Source organism: Palaemon carinicauda, chromosome 29 (assembly GCF_036898095.1).
Source record: "Palaemon carinicauda isolate YSFRI2023 chromosome 29, ASM3689809v2, whole genome shotgun sequence".
Taxonomy (NCBI): Eukaryota; Metazoa; Arthropoda; class Malacostraca; order Decapoda; family Palaemonidae; genus Palaemon; species Palaemon carinicauda.
The window spans coordinates 87,637,150-87,657,869 of record NC_090753.1 but is presented as its reverse complement, the minus strand read 5'-3'; the positions used below and the strand labels follow the sequence as shown (position 1 = coordinate 87,657,869).

Genomic DNA, 20,720 nt, shown 5'->3' with positions numbered 1-20,720 from the left:
TTATGGGATTATGGGAATGTAGTGGCTGAGCCCTCACCCACTACTGCACTCGCTGCTACGAATGGTCCCAGGGTGTAGCAGTTCTCGTAAAGAGACTGGACATCTTTAAGGTAAAATGATGCGAACACTGACTTGCTTCTCCAATAGGTTGCATCCATTACACTCTGCAGAGATCTGTTTTGTTTGAAGGCCACTGAAGTTGCGACAGCTCTAACTTCATGTGTCCCTACCTTCAGCAAAGCATGGTCCTCCTCATTCAGATTGGAATGAGCTTCTCGAATTAAAAGTCTGATATAATAAGAAACTGCATTCTTCGACATTGGTAAAGAAGGTTTCTTAATGGCGCACCATAAAGCTTCTGATTGTCCACGTAATGGCTTAGTCCGTTTCAAATAGTACTTAAGAGCTCTTACCGGGCATAGTACTCTTTCTTGTTCATTTCCAACCAAATTAGCAAGGCTTGGAATATCGAACGATTTGGGCCAAGGACGAGAAGGAAGTTCGTTTTTGGCTAAGAAACCAAGCTGTAAGGAACATGTAGCCGTTTCAGATGTAAATCCAATGTTCCTGCTGAAGGCGTGTATCTCACTGACTCTTTTAGCTGTTGCTAAGCAGACGAGGAAAAGAGTTTTCAACGTGAGATCTTTTAAAGAGGCTGATTGAAGTGGTTCGAACCTTGCTGACATAAGGAACCTTAGTACCACGTCTAAGTTCCAACCTGGTGTGGCCAACCGACGCTCCTTCGAGGTCTCAAAAGACTTAAGGAGGTCCTGTAGATCTTTGTTGTTGGAAAGATCTAAGCCTCTGTGACGGAAGACTGCTGCCAACATGCTTCTGTAACCCTTGATCGTGGGAGCTGAAAGGGATCTTTCCTTCCTTAGGTATAAAAGGAAGTCAGCTATCTGAGTTACAGAGGTACTGGTTGAGGATACTGATTTGGACTTGCACCAGCTTCGGAAGACTTCCCACTTCGACTGGTAGACTTTGAGAGTGGATGTCCTCCTAGCTCTAGCAATCGCTCTGGCTGCCTCCTTCGAAAAGCCTCTAGCTCTCGAGAGTCTTTCGATAGTCTGAAGGCAGTCAGACGAAGAGCGTGGAGGCTTGGGTGTACCTTCTTTACATGCGGCTGACGCAGAAGGTCCACTCTTAGAGGAAGTGTTCTGGGAACGTCTACTAGCCATTGCAGTACCTCGGTGAACCATTCTCTCGCGGGCCAGAGGGGAGCAACCAACGTCAACCTTGTCCCTTCGTGAGAGGCGAACTTCTGCAGTACTCTGTTGACAATCTTGAACGGGGGGAACGCATAAAGGTCTAGATGGGACCAATCCAGAAGAAAGGCATCTATGTGAACTGCTGCTGGGTCCGGAATCGGTGAACAATAAATTGGGAGCCTCTTGGTCATCGAGGTTGCGAACAGATCTATGGTGGGCTGGCCCCACAATGCCCATAGTCTGTTGCATACATTCTTGTGAAGGGTCCACTCTGTTGGGATGATTTGACCCTTCCGGCTGAGGCGGTCTGCCATGACATTCATGTCGCCTTGAATGAACCTCGTCACTAGGGATATGTTTCGATCTCTTGACCAGGTGAGGAGGTCCCTTGCGATCTCGTACAACATCATCGAATGAGTCCCTCCTTGCTTGGAGATGTACGCCAGGGCTGTGGTGTTGTCGGAGTTCACCTCCACCACCTTGCCTAGACGGAGGGACTTGAAGCTTCTCAAGGCCAGATGAACTGCCAGTAGCTCCTTGCAGTTGATGTGCAACTCGCTTTGAACCGCATTCCACGTGCCCGAGCATTCCCCACCGTCCAACGTCGCACCCCAACCCGTGTCCGATGCGTCCGAGAAGAGAAGGTGGTCGGGGGTCTGAACAGCCAGTGGCAGACCCTCCCTGAGGAGAATGTTGTTCTTCCACCAAGTCAGTGACGACTTCATCTTCTCGGAAATAGGAACCGAGACCGCTTCTAGCGTCTTGTCCTTTCTCCAGTGAGCAGCTAAGTGAAATTGAAGGGGGCGGAGGTGGAGTCTCCCTAACACGATGAACTGGTCCAGAGATGAAAGCGTCCCTATCAGACTCATCCACTGTCTGACTGAACATCGGTCCTTCTTCAGCATGGACTGGATGCATTCTTGGGCTTGACTGATTCTGGGGGCCGACGGAAAAGCCCGAAAAGCTTGACTCTGAATCTCCATTCCTAGGTATACTATAGTTTGGGATGGGACGAGTTGGGACTTTTCTATATTGACCAGGAGACCCAATTCCTTGGTCAGATCTAGAGTCCACTGTAGATTCTCCAGACAGCGACGACTTGACGCAGCTCTTAAAAGCCAGTCGTCCAAATAGAGGGAGGCTCTGATGTTTGCTAAATGCAGGAATTTGGCAATATTCCTCATCAGTTTGGTAAAAACTAGAGGTGCCGTGCTTAGGCCAAAGCACAGGGCTTGGAACTGGTATACAACCTTCCCGAAAACGAACCTTAGAAAAGGTTGGGAATCTGGGTGGATGGGGACGTGAAAGTAAGCGTCCTTTAAGTCTAACGAGACCATCCAGTCTTCCTTCCTGACCGATGCTAGAACCGACTTGTCGTCTCCATGGTGAACGTCTGCTTTGTGACAAAGACATTTAGAGAACTGACGTCTAGCACCGGTCTCCACCCTCCTGTCTTCTTCGGCACTAAGAAGAGGCGGTTGTAGAAGCCCGGGGATTGATGGTCCCGGACTATGACTACCGCTCCCTTTTGTAGTAAGAGAGACACCTCTTGCTGTAAAGCTAGTCTCTTGTCCTCCTCTCTGTACCTGGGAGAGAGGTCGATAGGAGTTGTTGCTAGAGGGGGCTTGCGTAAGAATGGAATCTTGTACCCCTCCCTGAGTAACTTCACAGACTGTGCGTCTGCGCCCCTGTTCTCCCAGGCCTGCCAGTAGTTCTTGAGCCTGGCTCCCACTGCTGTCTGAAGAAGGTGGCAGTCAGAGTCTGCCTCTAGAGGACTTGGAACCCTTCTTCTTAATCCCACGTTGACTTCCGGCACGAGCACCTCCTCTGCTGGAGGCTCTGCCACGAAAGGGCGGAATGAACCTTGACGCTGGAGTGTCCATCCTGGGTCTAGGTACGGAGGGCAAAGGGGTGGTTTTGCGTGCGGATGACGCCACCAGGTCATGGGTGTCTTTCTGGATCAAGGAGGCAGCAATCTCCTTGATCAACTCTTCAGGGAAGAGACACTTCGAGAGAGGAGCAAACATAAGCTCCGACTTTTGACATGGGGTGACTCCAGCTGACAAGAAGGAGCAAAGGTGATCTCGCTTCTTGAGAACCCCAGACACGAAAGAAGCCGCAAGCTCACTAGAACCATCCCGTATGGCTTTGTCCATGCAGGACATGATGAGCATGGATGTTTCCTTATCAGAAGGGGAGGTCTTCCTGCTCAACGCTCCCAAACACCAGTCCAAGAAGTTAAAGACTTCGAATGCGCGGAAAACTCCCTTCATAAGATGGTCCATATCCGAAGGAGTCCAGCAAATCTTGGAGCGTCTCATAGCCAGCCTGCGGGGAGAGTCTACCAGACTTGAGAAGTCGCCCTGGGCAGTGGCAGGAACTCCCAAGCCGAGAACATCTCCTGTGGCATACCAGACGCTAGATCTGGAAGCAAGCTTGACCGGGGGAAACATGAAGGATGTCTTCCCAAGTTGCTTCTTGGACTGCAACCACTCTCCCAGTACCCTTAAAGCTCTCTTGGACGAGCGAGCGAGTACGAGCTTCGTAAAGGCAGGTGCTGCTGACTGCATGCCTAAAGCGAACTCAGAGGGAGGCGAGCGTGGTGCTGCAGACACAAACTGATCCGGATATAAATCCTTGAACAGCGCAAGCACTTTCCTAAAGTCTAAGGAGGGAGGCGTGGTCTTGGGTTCTTCGATGTCCGAGTGTTGGTCGTCAAGATGTGCAGCTTCGTCATCATCAGAGATACCATCGTCTGAATGTTGAGGAGGAAGAGGCAACGGAGTGGGCTGGACGGCTGAGTCCGGCAGCACGGGTGCATGCGTGGCTGCACTGGACCCAACATCATGCCACTGTTGGTCAGTCTGAGAACTGGCAACAACCAAAGCTGAGTGGGTGCGCAAAGCGTCTACTCCCGACTGTGGAAGGATAGCGGAGACCACCGTGGGTTGCGGAGGCTGACGCACCGCGTCAAAACACGGCAGCCTAACTCCACCCTCCTGTTGTTGTGGTAGCTCACGCACGGCAACGGAGGGTTCCGTGCGTCTGTGAACGTCAGCATGCGTCTGGCAGGGTCGACTGCGCATGGGTGGAGGAGCTCTCACAGCTGGAGTGTGGGAGCAGGCAGCCTCAGTGTCTGCTGGGCGCACAACCGTGGCAGGTTGTAGGCTAACGGGTGCAGCGTCAACCTTCTCCGCACGAAACTCCTGCATAACAGCAGCTAACTGAGTCTGCATAGACTGCAGCAAAGACCACTTAGGATCTACAAAAGCGGCAACAGACGGAGTAACTGTCCGTTGTGACTGAGGGTCTAAAACAGCGGGTGCGGCAACAGACGGAGTTACTGCCTGTTGCGGTACCACTTTGCCTCTCTTAGGAGGTGTGCAGTCGTCGGAGGACTGCAGCGAGTCCGAACTGACCCAGTGGCTACACCTGGGCCGTTGGACTAGTTCGGAAGGGACCTTACGTTTAAGAGGCCGTGAGACCTTGGTCCATCGTTTCTGTCGAGAAACCTCTTCCGCAGACGAGGAATGAACGGGCTCACTCGTCTTCTTGTGGGTGGGACGATCTAGGTAAGATACGTCCGAAACCACGGAGGGTACGTCTGTCCGCTGATTAAAGCCTGTCGAACCCTTTGGTCGTACGACATTGCTTCTCCCCTGGGCTTGGGAGCTTGCAAGAGGTCCCGGACTGGGAGGACGACAGGCACGAACAGACGCACCCTCATGCGTAACACTGACACTTTTCACTGCACTGACACTCACTTCACTTCCCACTGCACTTTTACCTTTCAACTCTCTGACGTCAGCCATGAGTTGATTGCGGTCATTCGTCAATGACTCGACTCTCTCACCTAGAGCCTGGATGGCACGCATCATATCTGCCATTGAAGGTTGATGAGAGCTAGCAGGGGGGTCGGGTGCAACCACTACAGGGGAAGGAATAGGTTGAGGGGCATGGGGAGAGGAAAAATCAATTGAGCGAGACGAACTCCTCCTGATCCTATCCTTCTCTAGCCTACGTGCATATTTCAGGAATTCTTGAAACCCGAATTCCGAAAGCCCAGCGCATTCCTCACATCGATCTTCCAATTGACAGGCTTTACCCCTACAATTGGAACAAACGGTGTGCGGATCGATAGAGGCCTTCGGAAGACGCCTTGAACAGTCCCTAGCGCTACATTTCCTGTACTTGGGGACTTGAGAAGGGTCAGACATCTTGAATTAGTCAAAGGGGGGAATTCAAAATCTATCCAAGTCGTCAACAAATAATCCAAAATCCAAAAAAGAATGCAAGGAAGTATTGAAGATAACTTCTGCACAGCGATAGCTAATAACCAGAAATGAATACTTCACCAAATAACGTGAAAATCAATCCAGAAAACAAGAGCGTATTCAGTAGGTCTTGCCGGTGGCACGACAGAGAGAAAATTGGTTCTGTGTTGACATCGAGTACTTGAGTACCTGCTCGACAGATGGCGCTGTTGATGTACACCCCCACCTGTATAGCGATCGCTGGCGTATTCCGCCCGTAGGTTTTTTCTATCGGGCAGCAGAGCTGACAGCTATATGATCATCGGGTAAGTTTAATATTGAAAACGTAGTTTATTTGAACTAGTGTTTAGTCTCTTTCCAGCCACTGAATTATTTATCTTTATATATGTTTTCTGTTGCATTATACGACTGTTTTCGCAATTACTACCTTTTAATGAAGGGTAGGATTGCGTGTTTCAGGTAGAAATCAGTAAAAGTTTCGATTTCAGTGAAATAAGTGCAAAACAGAAAATCGAAGTGATAAAGTGATATGCGCAAAGTGTTACAATGTTGCGTCCGAGGGTTCGTCTGTTCGTGCCTGTCGTTCACCTAGTCCGGGACCTCTTGCAAGCTCCCAAGCCCAGGGGAGAAGTAATGTCGAACGACTTATGGGTTCCTCAGGCCTTGATCAACGAACAGACGTTTTTCCCTCCGTGGTTTCGGGCGTATCTACCCAAGATCGCCCCACCCACACAAAGACGAGAGAGCCCATTTACTTCTCGTCTGCGGAAGAGGTTTCTCGTAAGAAACCTTGGACCAAGGTCTCGCAGCTTATTAAGTGCAAGTCGGTCCCTTCCGCGCAAGTCCAACGGCCCAGGTGTAGCCACTGGGTCAGTTCGGACTCGCTGCAGTCTTCCGATGACTGCACACCTCCTAAGAGAGGTAAAGCGGTACCGCAACAGGCAGTAACACCGTCTGTTGCCGCACCTGCTGCTGTAGACCCTAAGTGGTCTTTGCTACAGTCTATGCAGACACAGTTAGCATCTTTTTTGCAGGAGTATCGTGCGGAGAAGGTTGACGCTGCACCCGTTAGCCTACAACCTACCACGGTTGTGCGCCCAGCAGACGCTGTGGCTGCCTGCTCCCACACTCCAGCTGTGAGAGCTCCTCCACCCATGCACAGTCGACCCTGCCAGACGCATGCTGACGTTCACAGACGCACGGAGCCCTCCGTTGACGTGCGTGTGCTACCACAACAACAGGAGGGTGGAGTTAAGCTGCCGTGTTTTGACACGGTGCGTCAGCCTCCGCAACCCACTGTGGTTACCGCCACTCGCCCGCAGCAGACTAGTCAGTCAGGAGTTGAGGCTTCCCCACACAGCTTTAGTTGTTGCCAGCTCACAGACTGTCAAGCAGTTACATGACGTTGCCTTCTGGTCTGCTACTAATGCACCAGTGCTGTATGTCCTCACGCACCTGTTGTGGTTGACAGTTCAGTTTTTTGACAGTTCACAGACTGTCAAGCAGTTACATAACGTTGCCTTCTGGTCTGCTGCTAATGCACCAGTGCTGTATGTCCTCACGCACCTGTTGTGGTTGACAGTTCAGTTTTTGACAGTTCACAGACTGTCAAGCAGTTACATAACGTTGCCTTCTGGTCTGCTGCTAATGCACCAGTGAGACCCTCACTGAGATAACCTAGCTTTTCTCGGACAAGGTTCCTGTAGATGAGAAAGTGCTGTTCTCCCTCCTACTGATATTCCTTTGAGGACTCTGTCATTTGGAGAGGAGCCTTAAGCTGCTTAGCCTCCTATGGACTTGGATCTTCGTCCGGATCTTGTAACTGCTGCTCCTCGTTCGCCTCACGTCAGAACTTACACTAGGCCTAGCTACTTCGAAGCCGTTGTTGTTAAGCTAGTGCTCTCTCGCTCTCCTAGAGAGCGTTACGTTGGCTAGGCGACTGGTTTTTGCACCAGGAGGAGTTTTAGGGATACAGCCTTTTGATTTCCCTTCTTTTTAACTGGCTTATAGAGCGAGAGTCTGATAGGACACGAGAGAAGTTCTCGGCTTGGGAGTTCATGCCTCTGCCCAGGTAGACTTCTCAATTCTGGTAGACTCGCCCAGGCGCCTAGCCAGGAGACGCTCCAGTTGTTTACAGGTCAACTTCTCAACTTTTGTCGAGCCTTTGAAGTTTTGCTGTACAGTGAACCCTCGCTACTTCGCGGTTCGACAATCGCGGATTCACCACTTCGCGGGGTTTTCCCATAACCCATATATATATACATATCGCGGATTTTCCGGAAAATTCGAAAATACCGCGAAATCTGAAGACAACCAAATACGATATTTTGTTACCTGTAATTCCATTAATACTGTAATTAGTAATATCTGCTCTTACTGATTGTTCATTGCATTACATATGATATATAATTCAGCACAGAAAGAAATAAAACATGAAAAGAGTATGTGATCATACGATAATTCAGTACGTAGTAAAATTAAATCGAACATGAAACGCAAATCAGATGCAGTCATACCATATTAGAATGGTGTGTACTGTAATGGATGTGCTTCTTTTCCATGAATCTTTTGTATGTATACGTACGTAGTACAGTACTGCATCCAATAATATTCTTTGTTGCAAAAATCACATTTCGAATACTGTAAGCGTACGAGAGAGAGAGAGAGAGAGAGAGAGAGAGAGAGAGAGAGAGAGAGAGAGAGAGAGAGAGAGAGAGAGAGAGAGAGAGAGAGAGAGAGAGAGGCGTAAAATAGCGTACGTAAATTTTTATTATTATTGTTATTATTATTATTATTGTTGTTGTTGTTGATAAAATTATTATTGTTATTATTATTAATCATTATCATTATTATTATTACTGTACAGTATTATTATCATTATTTATTATTATTACGGTATTGTACTTAATCTACGTACGTTCATTATGCGCGGGGCATCTTCTATGAGTAACCAACGCACCATAGTACTGTAAGACGGGTTGTGATTGGTTCAAGCGCTGATAGATGACGAATCAAAACTCAAGTTTTGTTATCTAGCCTGTGATTGGTGTTTTGCCCGCATCTTCTACCCGCAGCATCAAAGTTCTCGCGGGGCTGGATCGTTCACTTTCTCTTTCCGCGTATTGCTGAGTAGACGTTCTTAAGTTTGTGAAGTTTAATCTGTGCTGTGTGCGACTGTTTTAAGTTGAACTTTTTGTTGAACTTTCTGTTAAATCCTACTGTACAATGGCTCCCAAGCGTTCTGCTTCTAGTAAGGCTGGTAGTGAGCCTAAACGCCACCGAAGGATGATGACGATAGCTGAGAAGGTTACGCTTCTCGACATGTTAAAAGATGGTAGAAGTTACGCGGCCGCCGGCCGCCATTTTGGCATCAACGAATCCACCGTTCGCTATATCAAAAAGGACGAGGCGAACATTAGAAAGACTGCTGCAATCACCTTTAGCAGATCAGCGAAGCGAGTCGTTACAACGCGTAATAAAACGATCGTACGCATGGAAGGTGCTTTAGCTGTGTGGATTGCCGACTGCCGGAAGAAGAACATAGCGTTGGATACGAACACCATCCAAACAAAGGCTTTGAGCTTATATGAGAATTTTGCTGCAAAGGAACCTAAAGACGACGACGGCAACCATGCTGAAGATGATGATGATGCAGATGATCCTCAACCAGGGACATCCACTGATTCCCAGCCTCAGAAACGTTTTTCCGCAAGCAAAGGATGGTTCGCGAAGTTTCAGAAACGCTTCGCCCTGAAAAGCGTTTCCCTGCATGGGGAGTCTGCTTCCGCTGACACTGCCGCTGCTGAAACTTACGTGAACCAGACTTTCAAGAACATTATCGCTGAAGGTGGATACAAGCCGGAACAAGTGTTTAATATGGATGAAACCGGCTTGTTTTGGAAGAGAATGCCGTCGCGAACTTTCCTGTTCAAAGAGGAAGCCAAAGCCTCTGGCTTTAAGGCATTCAAGGATCGCGTTACCCTCGTGATGTGTGGCAATGCTGCTGGATTTTTGTTAAAGCCGGGGCTTATTTATAAGTCGAAAAATCCTCGCGCTTTGAAAAATAAAAATAAGAATCTCCTTCCCGTGTACTGGATGCATAATCAAAAAGCATGGATTACGAAGATGCTGACCTCCAACTGGTTCCACCAGTGTTTCATCCCGCAAGTCCATGAATATCTCTTAGAGAAGGGCTTGCCATTCAAGATCCTTCTCCTTATGGATAACGCTGGTGGACACGCAACTGACCTGTCGCGTGAGGGCGTTCAGGTTGAGTTCCTGCCACCCAACACCACGTCATTAATTCAACCGATGGACCAGGGGGTTATCAGGGCGTTCAAGGCCCTCTACACGAAGAATACCTTGGCGGACCTCGTTGCGTGTGTGGATGCTGCCCAAGATGACGAGGATGAAGATTTCAACTTGAAGGCGTACTGGCGGCAGTACACCATAGCCACGTGCCTGCAGAATATTCAAAAGGCACTTCAAGAGATGAAACCTGCAACCGTGAATGCGAGCTGGAAGAAGCTGTGGCCCGATATTGTTTACGACGACAAGGGATTTACTCCGTCGGAAATCCAACACTCTGCAATACGCAAATCTGTGCAGTTGGCTGCCATAATTGGAGGTGACGGGTTTGGCGACATGACGACTGAAGACGTCGACGAGTTGTTGGACTGCCATTCCCAGCCCCTAACTGACGCAGACCTCGAAGACCTGACGAAATCGGCAAGTGAGGAAGAGAGTGAGGGTACCCAGGAAGAGACCCAAGAAAATGTCGAAGAAACGGGCTTAACATTAGAACGGCTTGCCAAGTTCTGCAACCATATGAAGGAGGCGAAAGAAATGTTACAAGAGTGGGACGAGGATATGGTTCGCTCGATGCAATTCTCAAATAAGGTCGATGACATCATGACTCCCTACAGGATGCTCTTGGATCGAAAAAAGAAGCAGCGGCAACAACTTCCGATCACAATGTTCTTCCAGCCTCGCAAAAAAGAGCCAGTTCCTCCTGCTAGTACGCCTTCAGAAGAAATTGAAGAAGTTTCCCAGGAAGAAGTTGAAGAGGTGTCCCAGGAAAAGACACCTCCGTCTGAAGAGACGTAAAATACTATCATTGACTGCACAGTAGAACACATCATCAGCTTCATCATTATCATTTCTACTGTGCAGCAAATTCATCGCCATCGTCATTCAAGTTTTTCTTGAACTTCTTTCGTGGTGAGTACAGTAACAATCTTTATTTTTTACTTTAACCTGTTTTATAGTTTAGTAATGTACGTACTGTATGCATTAAGTTAAAGGGAAGGTTTTAAAAGTCTACATGTAACCTATCATATTTTTTTTGTTTAAAATTTACATTCGTACGTAAAACAATCTCTCTCTCTCTCTCTCTCTCTCTCTCTCTCTCTCTCTCTCTCTCTCTCTCTCTCTCTCTCTCTCTCTCTCTCTCTCTCTCAAATTGTTTTCCTGTTTTGCTACGTACAATACTGTATAAATTATATTTGTAAGGTAACATATTTTGTAAATGCTTTTACTGTAAATACTGTATGTACTGTATCATTATTTATCACTATCATCATGCGCGTTAAATGCCTTGTTTGTTCTGAGCGTGGTTGTTTACTGAGCGTACACGCCGTCGTTTCAGGCGGCGTCATAAAGAAAAAGATTTCATTTGGAAGTCCTAAGAAAAATACGTAAACTAAAACATTGGTAATAAAAAAATCAACATACAGTACTGTATAATCAATATAATCGATGCAAAAACTAACCTATACATATATGTGTACACTAAATGAGTTTGTTTCTTCATTATGATCAGAGATGAACGTAAACAAAACATTGGTTGCCATTTTTTATCGTGCTTTTTAGGTGTTTAGGAAACACATGATATAAAATCGCCTTTAATATTTGTGCCTGTTTTAGTTTAGGGTGCTGTAGTACATGCATTAAGTGTTCTGTACATTAAAGGGTGGTTTGTTAACAGTACTACGTACAAGGGAAGGTTTTAAAAGTCTGAATATACATGTTAAATAAATAGGTAAATATGCTGTCACTACTTCGCGGATTTTCACCTATCGCGCCCGCGTCTGGAAGCTATCTACCGCGATAAACGAGGGTTCACTGTACTATTATGTCACACATAACAAGGCTTCCAGGGATGGTAAATGGTTCCGCTTCAGTCGCTAACCCCGTCTGTTGCCACACCTGCTCCCGTAGACCCTAAATGGGCTTTGCTGCAAGACATGCAGTCCAAGCTTGTGTCCTTGATAGAGGACTTAATACGGAGAAGAACCTTCTGGCCAACAACCTTCCTACCGGTTGGTTGTGCGCCCTGTTGACGCTGAGGTATCCTACTCGCGTCTGCCAGTTGAGGTGGTTCCTTCACCGATGCGACCCAGTGTGGGTTGCCAGTCGCACGTTGACGTTAAGCGACGCTCGGAGGTGGTTGTTGACGTTCAGTGTGTCACTAGGAAGACGTTCAACAACCAGCAGAGGTGACTTGTTGTGACGCAGTGCGTCAACCTCAGCAACCCGGTAGGGTGTTAACTGCACAACCCAGACAGTCTAGACAGTTTCGGGTTGACGCTGTACTTCCTCGCGTCCCCATGGTTGTTGACAGTTCACAGACTGTGCAGCAGTACCATGATATTGCGTCCGGCTCCGTCACGCATCCACCAGTGCGACCGGATTCAGCGAGTCAGACGTTGCCCACTCCGTTGCCGTTTCCTCATCAGTTTCGTATGAGGAACCCTCTGATGAGGACGTTGCTGAACAAGACGATCAACCCCCAGCCCTACTATCCATCCAGAAGATGCTGAAGAAGGAACGCTGCCCAGTCAGGCTGTGGATGAGTCTGGTAGGGACACTGTCATCCGTGGATCAATTTGTGTCACTAGGAAGACTACACCTCCGTCCTCTTCTATACCATCTAGCTTTTCACTGGAAAAAGGACAAGACGCTAGAAGCGGTCTCGATCCCGGTTTCCGGAAAGATAAAGTCTGGTCTGACTTGGTGAAAGGACTGTATCAACCTTAGAGAGGGTCTTCCCCTGACTGTTCAGACTCCCAACCACGTTCTCTTCTCGGACGCATCGAACGTAGGCTGGGGTGTGACATTAGACGGTAGGGAATGCTCGGGATTATGGAGCTCGAGTCAAAGGACAATGCATTTCTACTGCAAGAAGCTACTGGCAGTACGTCTGACCTGGAAAAGCTTCAGGTCTCTCCTTCAAGGCAAAGTGGTGGAGGTGAACTCGGACAACACCACGGCTTTGGCGTACATCTCCAAGCAAGGAGGGACCTACTCTCTGACATGGTACGAGATCGCAAGGGACCTCCTCACCTGGTCAAAAGGTCTAGATATTTCACTAGTAACGAGGTTCATCCAAGGCAACTTGAATGTCATGGCAGATTGTCTCAGTCGGAAGGAACAAATAATTCCAACAGAATGGACCCTCCACAAGGATGTATGCAAGAGACTTTGGGCCACCTGGGGCCAGCCAACCATAGATCTCTTCGCAACCTCGATGACCAAGAGGCTCCCAATATTTTGCTCACCAATCCCGGACCCAGCAGCAGTTCATATAGATGCCTTTCTACTAGATTGGTCACATCTAGATCTATATGCATTCCCTCCGTTCAAGATTGTCAACAAGGTACTGCAGAAGTTCGCCTCTCACGAAGGGACAAGGTTGACGCTAGTTGCTTCCCTCTGGCCCGCGAGAAAATGGCTCACCGAGGTACTTCGATGGCTAGTAGACGTTCCCAGAACACTTCCCCTAAGGGTGGACCTTCTACGTCAGCCACGCGTAAAGAAGGTACACCAAGGCCTCCACGCTCTTCGTCTGACTGCCTTCAGACTATCGAAAGACTCTCGAGAGCTAGAGGCTTTTCGAAGGAGGCAACCAGAGCGATTGCTAGAGCAAGGAGAACATCCACCCTTAGAGTCTACCAATCGAAGTGGGAAATCTTCCGAAACTGGTGCAAGTCAGTATCCGTATCCTCGACCAGTTCCTCTGTAACTCAAATAGCTGACTTTCTCTTATATCTGAGGAAAGAACGATCTCTTTCAGCTCCCACTATCAAGGGTTACAGAAGCATGTTGACATCAGTCTTCCGTCACAGAGGCTTAGATCTTTCCAACAATAAAGATCTACAGGACCTCCTTAAGTCTTTTGAGACCACGAAGGAGTGTCGTTTGGTTACACCTGGTTGGAATTTAGACGTGGTACTAAGATTCCTTATGTCAGACAGGTTCGAACCGCTACAATCAGCCTCCCTGAAAGATCTCACCTTTAAGACTCTTTTCCTGATATGCTTAGCCACAGCTAAAAGAGTCAGTGAGATTCATGCCTTCAGCAAAAACATCGGATTCTCATCCGAAACGGCTACATGTTCTACAACTTGGTTTTCTAGCCAAACACGAGCTGCCTTCTCGGCCTTGACCAATATCGTTCGATATTCCAAACTTATCGTATGGTTGGAAATGAACTAGAAAGAGTCTTATGTCCTGTAAGAGCTCTTAAGTTCTATTTTAAAACCTTTACGAGGCCCGTCTGAAGCTTTATGGTGTTAAGTTAAGAATCCATCTTTGCCTATGTCAAAGAAGGCTTTATCCTATTTTATCAGACTGTTAATACGAGAAGCTCATTCCCATCTGAATGAGGAAGACCAAGCTTTGCTGAAGGTAAGGACACACGAAGTTAGAACTGTCGCAACTTCCGTGGCCTTTAAACAAAATAGATCTCTGCAAAGTATATTCGACGCAACCTATTGGAAAAGCAAATCAGTGTTCGCGTCTTTTTATCTTAAGAATGTCCAGTCTCTTTACGAGAACTGCTACACTCTGGGACCATTCGTAGCAACGAGTGCAGTAGTGGGTGAGGGCTCAACCACTACAATTCCCTAATTCCATAACCTTTTTTAATCTTTCTCTTGAAATGTTTTATTATTGTTTTTGGGTTGTCCGCAAGGCTAAGAAGCCTTTCGCATCCTACTTGATTTGGCGGGTGGTCAAAGTCTTTTCTTGAGAAGCGCCTAGATTAGAGGTTTTGATGAGGTCCTTTAGTATGGGTTGCAACCCTTCATACTTCAGCTCCTAGGAGTCGCTCAGCATCCTATGAGGATCGCGAGGCTCAGTAAGGAAGACGTACTTAACCCTGGATAGGTACGGTCCTCGGACACACCTTTAAGGGTATACTCGGACGCGAACGACCCCGACGCCAAAAAAAATTCTTGAAAAATCAGTTTTTGCAGTAACCTCCTTTTTTCTTTTGCCAAAAAAAACTTCAATGAATGCTTAAAACAACTGTAAAGATAAATACTACTCATCTGCAGAAAAACTATTTATTATAAATATTTTAAAAAATTAAGTAGAAAAAAAAAGACCTGACATAAAAATTCATAAAAAAAAAGTTTATGCATATATACACAAATCCTTTTAGGAATTGATTCTTGAATGTTTAGGACACATCTTGATGTATTTTGGATGAAGTCAGACCCATGGAGGTGAAGATCTGAAATGAGAAAAAAAGGGTAACTTTTTTTGGCCAAAAAAAATTGTCCAAATTTCATGAATTTTTTTGGGTACCCAAATGAAATAGGAAGTGGCTAATTTTTTTAGGGAATAAACATATGTTATCCTAAAATAGAAATATGTAAAAAAATCTTCATTATTTTGTAAATTACATTTATATCAGGGGCCATATCTAAAAGTAATTTTTTGAGTACTTGGAAATTTCGTAAAAAAATACATATATTTAATATATAATATGATATTTATGCAGGTAAAAATATACCAAAATATCACAAATTCTATAGGGAACAAGAATATATATAGATAGGGCAGCTTACGCTTCGGATATGTCCACAAAATGGCCGCCAACCACACTGACTCAGACTCCCTAATCTGCCACTTGAAATGTAGGAAGGGTATGTCAATTTCAAGGTGTTATTTACTAATCTAATTATTATTGGATATGCATAAAAATTGTATGGTGGGTTGCTGGATAATTGTCGATTATTTTACGACTATAAAATTAAAATTCTGACCCAAAAAATTTTTTTTGAAGGGAAATAAAATCGAAAAAAAAATGTAAAACAATATTTTAGCTAAAAAAATTTGATGATATTCAATCAAAAAAAAAGTAAACAAAATTTTCCGACAAATAAACATCTAGAGGAATCATTACTCTGTGATAGTTCCTTAGTACGTAGTAATTTTGAAAGAATTGGGAAAAAACGAAAAAATGGCAATCACCGGAAAATCGAACACATACCTATATATACGCCATATCTGGCTAAAAAAAAGATAGGCATGGGTAGCCAGATCATCTAGAAACACTTTCCAACACTATAAAAATATAAGTTTTGCGACACTACTTGCCAATTCCTTACGGTAACATGACTAAGCAAAAAAATGCAAAACAAATAAAAAGGGGCACTCGTGGAAAAATGGCCATTCTAATATACGGCATTTCAGAAAAAAAAAAAAATTCAGCCACGTGCTAGGCAAACCATCAAGGCATATTTTCCGACAAATAAACATATAAATGAAATATTACTCTGTGATAGTTCCTTAGTACGTAGTAATTTTGAAAGAAATGGGAAAAAACGAAAAAATGGCAATCACAGGAAAATCGAACACATACTTATATATACGCCATATCTGGCTAAAAAAAAAATAGGCATGGGTAGCCAGATCATCTAGAAACACTTTCCAACACTATAAAAATATAAGTTTTGCGACACTACTTGCCAATTCCTTACGGTAACATGACTAAGCAAAAAAATGCAAAACAAATAAAAAGGGGCACTCGCGGAAAAATGCCCAACATTCTAATATACGGCATCTCAGATAAAAAAAAAAGACATGCACGTGTTAGCCCAACCATCAAGGCACACTTTCTAACACAAACATGAAAAAAAAATCAATAATATACGGCAATTCCTTACTACGTAGTAAATTTTTACAAATATTGAAAAAAAAACAGAAATTGGCAACCGCAGTTAAATACCCAATATACCAATAACTACGTCGTATCTGACAAAAACAAAATCACGCATGGGTAGCCAGATCATCTAGACACACTTTCCAACATTAAAAAAGCAAAAGTTTTACGACACTATTTCGCAATATCTTACGGAAAAATGACTTGGCGAAAAAATTAAAAAAAATTAAAAAGGGACACTCGCGGTAAAATGCCCGACATTCTAATATACGACATCTCAGATAAAAAAAAAGACATGCACGTGTTAGCCCAACCATCAAGGCACACTTTCTAACACATAAACATGAAAAAAAATGAATAATATACGGCAATTCCTTACTACGTAGTAATTTTTACAAATATTGAAAAAAAAACAGAAATTGGTAACCGCAGTTAAATACCCAATATACCAATAACTATGTCGTATCTGACAAAAACAAAGTCATGCATGGGTAGCCAGATCATCTAGACACACTTTCCAACACTAAACAAGCAAAAGTTTTACGACACTATTTGGCAATATCTTACGGAAAAATGACTTGGCAAAAAAATGAAAAAAAATGAAAAAGGGGCACTCGCGGTAAAATGGTCCTCGTGGTGATGAACGACATTTTAACTAAAAAAAAAAACATGCACATGGTAGCCAAACAATCCACCAAGACTTTCCACAACTGATAACCTATACAAGTTGCACCATTCTACGACAATTTCATAATACGTAATAACTTTGATAATTATGCAAACTACCTCAGAAGGGTAAACTCGGACGCGAACGACCCCGACGCGTCTCAGAAATCGGGGAAGGAGTACAGCTACAGCAATGCACATCTGGACACTACTAGAGCGTGTAGGGGAGACACCTCCTGCAGGTCGATCACCCACAAATTCAGTCACAGGGGTGAGTCACGTGAGAAAAACCTGTTTTTTTTTGACGCTCGGGGTCGCAAACGACCCACCGTACCTATCCAGGGTTAAAAAGGCAGAGTAATTGTTCAAGTCGACTTCCTTACCAGGTACTTATTGATTTTATGTTTGTTATTTTGAATAACTGCTAAAATGAAATACAAAATACTTAGCTCATAATAATGTCAACATGTAATGCTGGTCTCTACCCACCCCCCTGGGTGTGAATCAGCTATATGATCACCGGCTAAGTTTAATATTGAAAAATGTTATTTTCATTAGTAAAATAAATTTTTGAATATACTTACCCGGTGATCATAAATTAAAGGACCCTCCCTTCCTCCCCAATAGAGACCCAGTGGGCAGAGGAGAAAATTGGTTCTGTGTTGACATCGAGTACTTGAGTACCTGCTCGACAGATGGCGCTGTTGATGTACACCCCCACCTGTATAGCGATCGCTGGCGTATTTTGTCCTTAGGTTTTTCTGTCGGGCAGCAGAGCTGACAGCTATATGATCACCGGGTAAGTATATTCAAAAATTTATTTTACTAATGAAAATAACATTTTCCATATTTGTTGTTGTCAAAACCAAGTACTGAAACTGGCTAAATGTTGAAGGGGACTTGTGATGTGCTCTATTTGGCATTCAATATATGGTAGCTAAGAAGCAGTAAAAAGTACAGTATCTTATTACATTATCAAGAAAACCCCAGTAAATAAATTGTATACCTTCACTGTTTATACAGAATTTATGCTCAACAGAATGACTAAATGCGACCATAATTTACTTTATCAATAAAAGTTGGGTGGAACTTCCACTACAGTATTTGGCTGGAGTTGTAAAGGAGGTATTGACGAATGGACTACCATTAAAGGGTGCATGGTAGTAAATAGGTCAAGAACAACTGCATTAAACAAGTATTTTAGAAGAATCAGAGGACATACCAGCAACAATATTAAGGGGAATTTAATAAGCAAGAATCCCAATAGGAAGATGAAAAACTCTGTGACATCACAGGGACTAGGGGCTAACCTTGATCCATGGTTAACAGTCCAATATTTCTGCTCGACAACCTTGAGCTTCAACAGCATATATCAAATTAATTCTAAGATTGGTCAAAGTATCCAACTTTTGCCTTTGTTTATTATCTTAATGATACTCATTATTCTTTAGGGTGTTTTTATTTAATCTGGTAAGCTCTTTGATATCTCATTCCTACTGTTTTTAGCTCTTTGATATCTCATTCCTACTGTTTTTAGCTCTTTGATATCTGATTCCTACTGTTTTTAACTCTTTGATATATGATTCCTACTGTTTTTAGCTCTTTGATATATGATTCCTACTGTTTTTAGCTCTTTGATATCTGATTCCTACTGTTTTTCATTTTCTGAGAGGATTGTTTCCCCTCTGCACATGTCACACACTGTAGCGATTCCTCAGTTATATCAAACATTATCATTTCCACAATTATTATAAGCCTAGCTGGAACCCCAGTAGGAAAACAGAATGCTATGAGCAACAGAATAGGAGTAACAAGCACTAAAACACAGTAAAGAGAAATACTGTATAGTTAATTAAATGACAGGCAAATTATTAAATCTACAACAAAAAAATTTTTGTGCTAAGTTTGAACCTACAATTAATCTATGAATTTGGACCATACCGCCCACAGTTGGGGTTGGGGAAGACAGATAGCCATAAAGGACGGGCTTTATGGGTTTGAGCTCTATAGCCCAGCGCCAGAGCCTGTAAGTAGAAGGATGTAAATCAACTGTTGTTAGGGGTCAAATGAATACTGCAAAACCCCTAAATAATACCAACAGAGCATGGTGTGAGGTGCACTGACTACAGGGTCAGGCACAGATAGGCTAAAGAATTAAGCAGCAGCTGCTGAAAATTCAGCAGATAAACCTAAGGGTCCACAAAAACCCCATCCCTGTTTCACACAGGTGGTAATGTCTTATTGCCGGTGAAAATCTTTCAAGCCATGTGTGAAGACTGAAATCAGAACCACCCAAACAAGTAGTTCAGGAAATACCAACTAGCTACTACCACATTACTGGTGTTGAGATAGCCTCACTAGAATGTCTGCTAAAACAATTACAGCATTAGAAATTTCATAAAATGAAATATGGGGTGCCCAATGTGAGTCCGAGACTGTCCAACCCCTGCACTAGGTGGGGAGTGACTGCAAGATTCTCGATAATTCTTCATCGGCTGTTTCCAGCTTGCACCAGAGCAGACCCTTTTTAAATGCCAAAGGTTTCTTTTGCATAGGAACAAAACTATATTAAGATACCACATAAAAAAGAGGACCACAAAACTACATAAAAATCTAAATGAATAACTTACTAAACTAATTTACAGTGGGTGCTCCAGGTATCTACACACCTCAAAATCTCTAGACAACATTGCAATCAACGATTAAAAACTAAAATATACTACTTTTTTCAACAAAGAAAAACTCAAATATACTACCTTTTCCAACAATGATACACTCAAATACTGTATACTATTTTTTTCACCAAAGAAAAACAAATATATAGTACTACTATTTTCTCATTCTATTTGATCACAGAAAATGGGTCATGCAAATAGTTGAGCTTAAATACAAGCAAAATCTTAAGTACTGTATAAAAGAGAACCATACAGGATAATGATACTCTGAGGTGGACTTTTGGATCTTGGAAACCCCGTTAGCATAAAAATTGTTACGTTTCCTTTGTAAATATGTAACCCAGGTACAGAGAAGTACTTTTAATCTACATAGCAAATGCCTACAGTACAGTATACGTCAAAATACTTTGAAAAAGAACAAAAAAAGGGATGAATAAATATATGTACAGTATAGTACAGTATTTAGGACCAAAGGCCACATACTGACATCAAGAGGTATTTATGTCAAAATACTTTGAGAGAAAAAAAAAAAAAAAAAAAAAAAAAAACACTGAAAAAAGGGATGAATACTATAAATGTATAGTACTGTATTTAGGACAAAAGGCCACATAGAGGTATTCATATGTCAAAATACTTTGAAAAAACACTAAAAAAAGGGATGAATAAATACTGTATATGTATAGTATTTAGGACAAAAGGCCACATACTAACATCAAGCCATTTATTTGGCACCAGAATGATAACAGGCAACATCACCGCCACAACAGCTTATGAACGGTGAGATTATGATTAGATTTTCTTACCTTTAGGATAAGAAAAAGTCAAAGAACATTAAAAAGACAACATCCACTTAAGAGATACTTGTAAACAGATGTATCTTTTATTCTTTTAATATTAGTATCAACAGTCCAATTGACATAAAAGTAAAATAAAAATAAATTGT

General features: G+C 43.8%; 1 protein-coding gene across 5 annotated transcripts in view; it reads right to left on the bottom strand.

The window, feature by feature from the left end:
• Nucleotides 1-20,720, bottom strand: part of LOC137622324 (uncharacterized) — a 154,862-nt gene that overhangs the window by 7,862 nt on the left and 126,280 nt on the right. For 4 of the 5 annotated variants that reach the window (XM_068352901.1, XM_068352899.1, XM_068352902.1 and 1 more), the window contains exon 6: nt 20,605-20,720. This exon is cut by the window's right edge and continues 969 nt beyond it. The exons of the other annotated variant lie outside the window; for it this stretch is intronic. The gene's annotated coding sequence lies outside the window, so the exon portion shown is untranslated. Of the gene's footprint in view, nt 1-20,604 lie in introns of those variants that run through there. 5 annotated transcript variants of the gene reach the window in all.